This window comes from Haematobia irritans, chromosome 2, assembly GCF_050003625.1.
Source record: "Haematobia irritans isolate KBUSLIRL chromosome 2, ASM5000362v1, whole genome shotgun sequence".
Classification (NCBI taxonomy): Eukaryota; Metazoa; Arthropoda; class Insecta; order Diptera; family Muscidae; genus Haematobia; species Haematobia irritans.
This window is the reverse complement of record NC_134398.1, coordinates 43,988,437-43,994,494: the sequence shown is the minus strand read 5'-3', so window position 1 is coordinate 43,994,494 and position 6,058 is coordinate 43,988,437.

The window sequence follows — 6,058 nt, the reverse complement described above, 5'->3', positions numbered from 1 at the left end:
ACAAAATCTTTGGAACCGAGTATGCTTTTTTTTCAGTGCAAGAGGCCTCCTTTTTCCACTCAAGTCCGAACGGTGCTTCACATTTTGGTGATTATCGATTTTTTCGTCGAACATATATTGGTGTGGCCAACATCTGGTATATGTCTCGAAAAATGGGCACGGGCATTGTGGTAAGGAGAAATTGATAATATGAACGACTTTGAAATCCTCCTAATTGTCACCAGCACTGCTGAGAGGGGATAATCCACCGCTGAAAAACTTGTTGGTGTATAGTCGAAACTGGTAAGGAGCCCGTGACTCTTTAAATGAAGGAGCCCGTGACTCTTTAAATGAGAAATTCTAAGACGATATAACCATGTCCGTCTGTCTGTCTGGCTGTATGGCTGTCTGTCTGTTGTAATCACGCTACAGTCTTCAATAATGAAGCAATCGTGCTGAAATTTTGCACAAACTCGTCTTTTGTCTGCAGGCAGGTCAAGTTCGAAGATGGGCTATATCGGTCCATGTTTTGATATAGTCTCCATATAAATCGACCTCCCGATTTGGGGTCTTGGTCTTATAGAAACCGTTGTTTTTATCCAATTTGCCTGAAATTGGAAATCTGGAAGTATTTGCAAACCATAAATAGGTGTGCCAAAAATGGTGAGTATCGGTCCATGTTTTGGTATGGTCCCCATATAAACCGACCTCCCGATTTGGGTCTTGTGCGTATAGAAATCGTAGTTTTTATCCAATTTGCCTGAAATTTTAAATCTAGGAGTATTTTATGACCATAAAGAGGTGTGGGGTCTTGGTCTTATAGAAACAGTAGTTTTTATCCAATTTGCCTGAAATTGGAAATCTAGATATATTTTCGGGCCGTAAAGAGGTGTGCTGAAAACAGTGAGTATCGGTCCATATTTTAGTGTAGCCCCCATAAGAACGATCTCCCGATTTAACTCCTTGGGTTTCTAGTACCCGTAGTTTTTATCCGATTTGCCTGAAATTGTAAATATTCTGGTATTTTAGGCTCACAAAAACGTGTATCGCATTAAGCTTTTATCGGTCCATTTGATAATGCCTCCATATAGACCGATTTCATTTCTTGAGGGTATAGATGGCGCACGTATCATGAAAATTGCTTGAAACTCAATGTAAAATTTCCACATTTTACTTTTCGGGTGAAAATCTACAGATTAGAGATTTCAAATCAAGACGTTATTTTATAATTTTCTTGCACACTTACAAGAGATGTTAATGATTCCTCTAAAACTCAAACAAAAATGGTTCTTATAAATCGAGAATCTGATATATAGTCTTCATAGGTAATAATCTTTAAATATATCTTCAGGAAGTGTACTGGTTGAACTGCTCTGCTTGATCTGTCCTCAAACCCCCCTGAAATTTCAAAGGAAACCCCAATATTTGATTCATGGTGGTGGGTATTTAAGATTCGGCCCGGCCGAACTTACTGCTGTATATACTTGTTTTTTAATAAACCATTTAATTTTAGTAGATAATAGAGATATTTTTATTACATTAGTTCCATGTCTAATAAATATTATTTAATTTCCAATTTGTATTGTTTTTATACCCTAAACCACATAGTGGTCAGGGTATAATAAGTTTGATCGGCCAAAAAATGTGCCTACCAGAAATATTGATTTTAGACCCCATAAAATATATACCGATCGACTCAGAATCACCTCCTGAGTCGATCTAGCGCTTGGTTTCCGTCCGTCTGTCCATGTATTTGTTGTTCACAGGATTCCGGTCGCAATTATCAACCGATTTTGATGAAATTTGGTACAGCGAGTTTTTTGGGCAAGGACAAGGACAAGCGCTATTGAATTTGGAAGAAATCGGATCAAATTTAGATATAGCTCCCATATATATGTAACGCCCGATTTCGAAAAATGGGGTCACGTTGCGATTTTTTTTTTTCAAACGGATCGTCACCAAATTTGACAAAAGGTAATCTTTTTCATCGCCCTTCAAGTCTGCAAAATTTCAACCAAATCGGTTCAGATTTAGATATAGCTCTCATATATATATATCGCCCGATTTTCCCAAATTTGGCTACAAAACCTTTATTATTAACCGATCATACTCAAAGTTGGCTAACTATAATCTTCTATAGCACTAACTATATGTGCAAAAAATCATCTAAATCGATTCAGATTTAGCTATAGCTCCCATATATATGTACCGCCCGATTTTTCTAAATTTGGCCATAAAACCCTTATTTATCAACCGATCTTACTCAAATTTGGGTAAATGTAGTCTTCTACAGCACTAACTATATGTGCAAAAAATCATCAAAATGGGTTCAGATTTAGATATAGCTCCCATATATATGTATAGCCCGATTTTCCCAAATTTGGCAATAGAACCCTTATTTATTAACCTATCTTACTCAAAGTTGGCTAGATCCAGTCCTCTATAGTACTAACTAAATATATCTGCAAAATTTCATCGAAATCGGTTCAATTAATCAAAACCGCAAAATATTATACAAATTGGTTCAGATTTAGATATAGCTTCCATATATATGCATCGCTCGATTTTCCCAAATTTGGTCATAGTACTCTTATTTATTAACCAATGTTACTCAAATTTCAAAGTTTGATGTTCTAGCCGATCGTACTTATACGTACTTGTAGTTCTTACATAAGAATATTGCTCGATTTTTACAAATTTGTATTTATTACCCACACTAATTTAACGATTTTCTCTTTTTTAATAATGGACTCAATATTAGTGGCATACTAACTCCGTAGGTGAAATATCAACACAGGCAGTGTTGCTACAAGTAGGGGAAATTCCCCATATGTAGTGTTTTTCCAATATTTTGCGTCTTGTAGGGACCTAGGACCACAATGTAGGGACATTTTCACTCAACACAATTTGTAATAATTTTTACATTTTGGTGGCTCTAGAGGAGGAAATTAGAAGCCGGCAAGGCTTGATCTCTAACAATGTGTGGTAAACTTTATTCCTGTAAAAAATTTTGTCAACATTTTATTTCTATAGAACATTTTGTCAAAATTGTATTTCTTTAGAAATTTTTTTCAAAATATTATTTCTATAAAGAATTTTCTCAAAATTTTATTTCTATAGAATTTATTGTCAACATTTTATTTCTATAGAAAAATTTCTCACAAAAATTTGTTTATAGAAACTTTTTCCAACATTTTATTTTTATAGAGATTTTACAAAAAACATTACTAATTTGGGTTGTCTCTTAAAAGATACATTGCGCATTTAAGGGCGTAAACTATATGACAAGCGTCTATAATCGGTCAAAACCGTGGTTAACTTCCCTGCTTATTGATTTTATAACGCAATTGTGTCAATTTGCACAGGAATTTACTTTAAATCTTCTGCATCTACGATGACATTAAATAACTAAGATACTTGAAACTTAACAAACTCTAATTGATTTTCTTCAAAATGTTCGAAAAACAATTGAACGAATACCATTCATTTACATGTTCACCAAATTTAATTTTAAGACTTGTTACCATATTCTTCTGGTCTTCTTTTCTGCCTGGTAGTTTCACTTCACTTCTGCCTGGTAGTTTAGGGTTTTTTTATTGAAATTACCAAAAACAGTTGATGGTAAACATGGAAAAACAATTTTATAGGAAATTGTATCAAACCATGGAAGCCAAGTCATGGCAACGCTTGCGGTGCTATAACATGCTTCCAAACGGAATACTCTTACAATTTTTCGATGCAGACAGCCACTGAGTGTTTTGTGGAGACAATGACAAAAAACTCTGTCAACATTGAATTTGCATTTGTTCTATTGAAGATGTAAAACGAAAGAATTCCTAGCTTCCTTTTGTTGCAGAATTTCTATAATAAACGAACGAACGAACCATCAACAAAGCCTCAAAGGCAACGATGTGATGAGATGGATAGAAAGGGCTATGCGAAATATATCAAGTAAGATGTACGAGACTCTAGGAAAAGGTTGAATAAATGAATTTTATTACTAAGATCGGTTGAAATTGGCTCTCCCAGGGGGCGGGTCCACATGTAGGGTTGTCACTCGAACCGAAAATAATCTACCAAAAATTGAAGAAAATTATAGCAGAAAACTACAAATCAAAAAGATTTTCTATAGAAAATTTTGTCAAAATTTTATTTCTCTAGAAAAATTTGTCAACATTTTATTTCTATAGACAATTTTATAAAAAATTTATTTCTATAAAAAATTGTTCAGTTTTTTGTATGGAAAATTATTTTATCTCTATAGTAACTTTTTTCAAAAACCTTATTTCAATAGAAAATTATGTAAAAATTTTATTTCGATATAAAATTTTGCCAACATTTTATTTCCATAGAAAATTTTATCAAAATTGTATTTCGATAAGAAATTTTGTCAAAATTGTATTTCTAAAGAAAATTTTGTTTCTAAAGAAAATTTTGTCAAAATTTATTTATATAGAAATTTTTGTCACAATTTTATTTCCATAGAAAATTTTGTCAAATTTATATTTCTATAGAAAATTTTGTCAAAATCGTATTTCTTTAGAAAATTTTGTCAAAATTGTATTTCTATAGAAAATTTTGCCAAAATTCTATTCCTATAGAAAATGTTGTCAATATTATATTTCTATAGAAAATTTTGCCAAAATTTTATTTCTATAGACATTTGAATAAAAATTTTATTGGTGTAGAAGATTTTGTCAAATTTTATTTCTATACAATATTTTGTCGAAATTTTATTTCCATAGAAAATTTTCTCAAAATCGTATTTCTATAGAAAATTTTGTCAAAACTGTATTTCTTTAGCAAATTTTGCCCAAATTGTATTTACATAGAAAATTTTCTCAAAATCGTATTTCTATAGGAAATTTTGTCAAAATTGTATTTATACAGGAAATTTTGTCAAAATTTTATTTCTATAGAAAATTTTTTCAAAACTGTATCTGTATAGGAAATTTGGTCAAACTCTTATTTCTATAGAAGATTTTGTCAAAATTTTATTTCTATAGAATATTTTTTCGAAATTTTATTTCCACAGAAAATTTTGTCAAAATAGTATTTCTATAGAAAATTTTATCAAAATCGTATTTCTTTAGAAAATTTAGTCAAAATTGTATTTCTATAGAAAATTTTGTCAAAAATGTATTTCTTTAGAAAATTTTATTTCTCTAGAAAATTTTGTCAACATTTTATTTCTATAGATAATTTTATCAAAATTGTATTTCTATAGGAAATTTTGTCAAAACTGTATTTGTATAGGAAATTTGGTCAATCTCTTATTTCTAAAGAAGATTTTGTCAAAATTTTATTTCTATAGAATATTTTGTCGAAATTTTATTTCCATAGAAAATTTTGTCAAAATTATATTTCTATAGAAAATTTTGTCAAAATTCTATTTCTATAGAAAATGTTGTCAATATTTTATTTCTATAGAAAACTTTGCCAAAATTTTATTTCTATAAACATTTGTATAAAAATTTTATTTGTATAGAAGATTTTGTCAAATTTTATTTCTATACAATATTTTGTCGAAATTTTATTTCCATAGAAAATTTTCTCAAAATCGTATTTCTATAGAAAATTTTGTCAAAACTGTATTTCTATAGCAAATTTTGCCCAAATTGTATTTCAATAGAAAATTTTGCCAAAAAATTTTTTCTATAGAAAATTTTGTCAAAATTTTATTTCTATAGAAAATTTTGTCAAAACTGTATATGTATAGGAAATTTGGTCAATCTCTTATTTCTAAAGAAGATTTTGTCAAAATTTTATTTCTTTAGAATATTTTGTCGAAATTTTATTTCCATAGAAAATTTTGTCAAAATTATATTTCTATAGAAAATTTTGTCAAAATCGTATTTCTATAGAAAATTTTGTCAAAATTGTATTTCTATAAACATTTGTATAAAAATTTTATTTGTATAGAAGATTTTGTCAAATTTTATTTCTATACAATATTTTGTCGAAATTTTATTTCCATAGAAAATTTTCTCAAAATCGTATTTCTATAGAAAATTTTGTCAAAACTGTATTTCTATAGCAAATTTTGCCCAAATTGTATTTCAATAGAAAATTTTGCCAA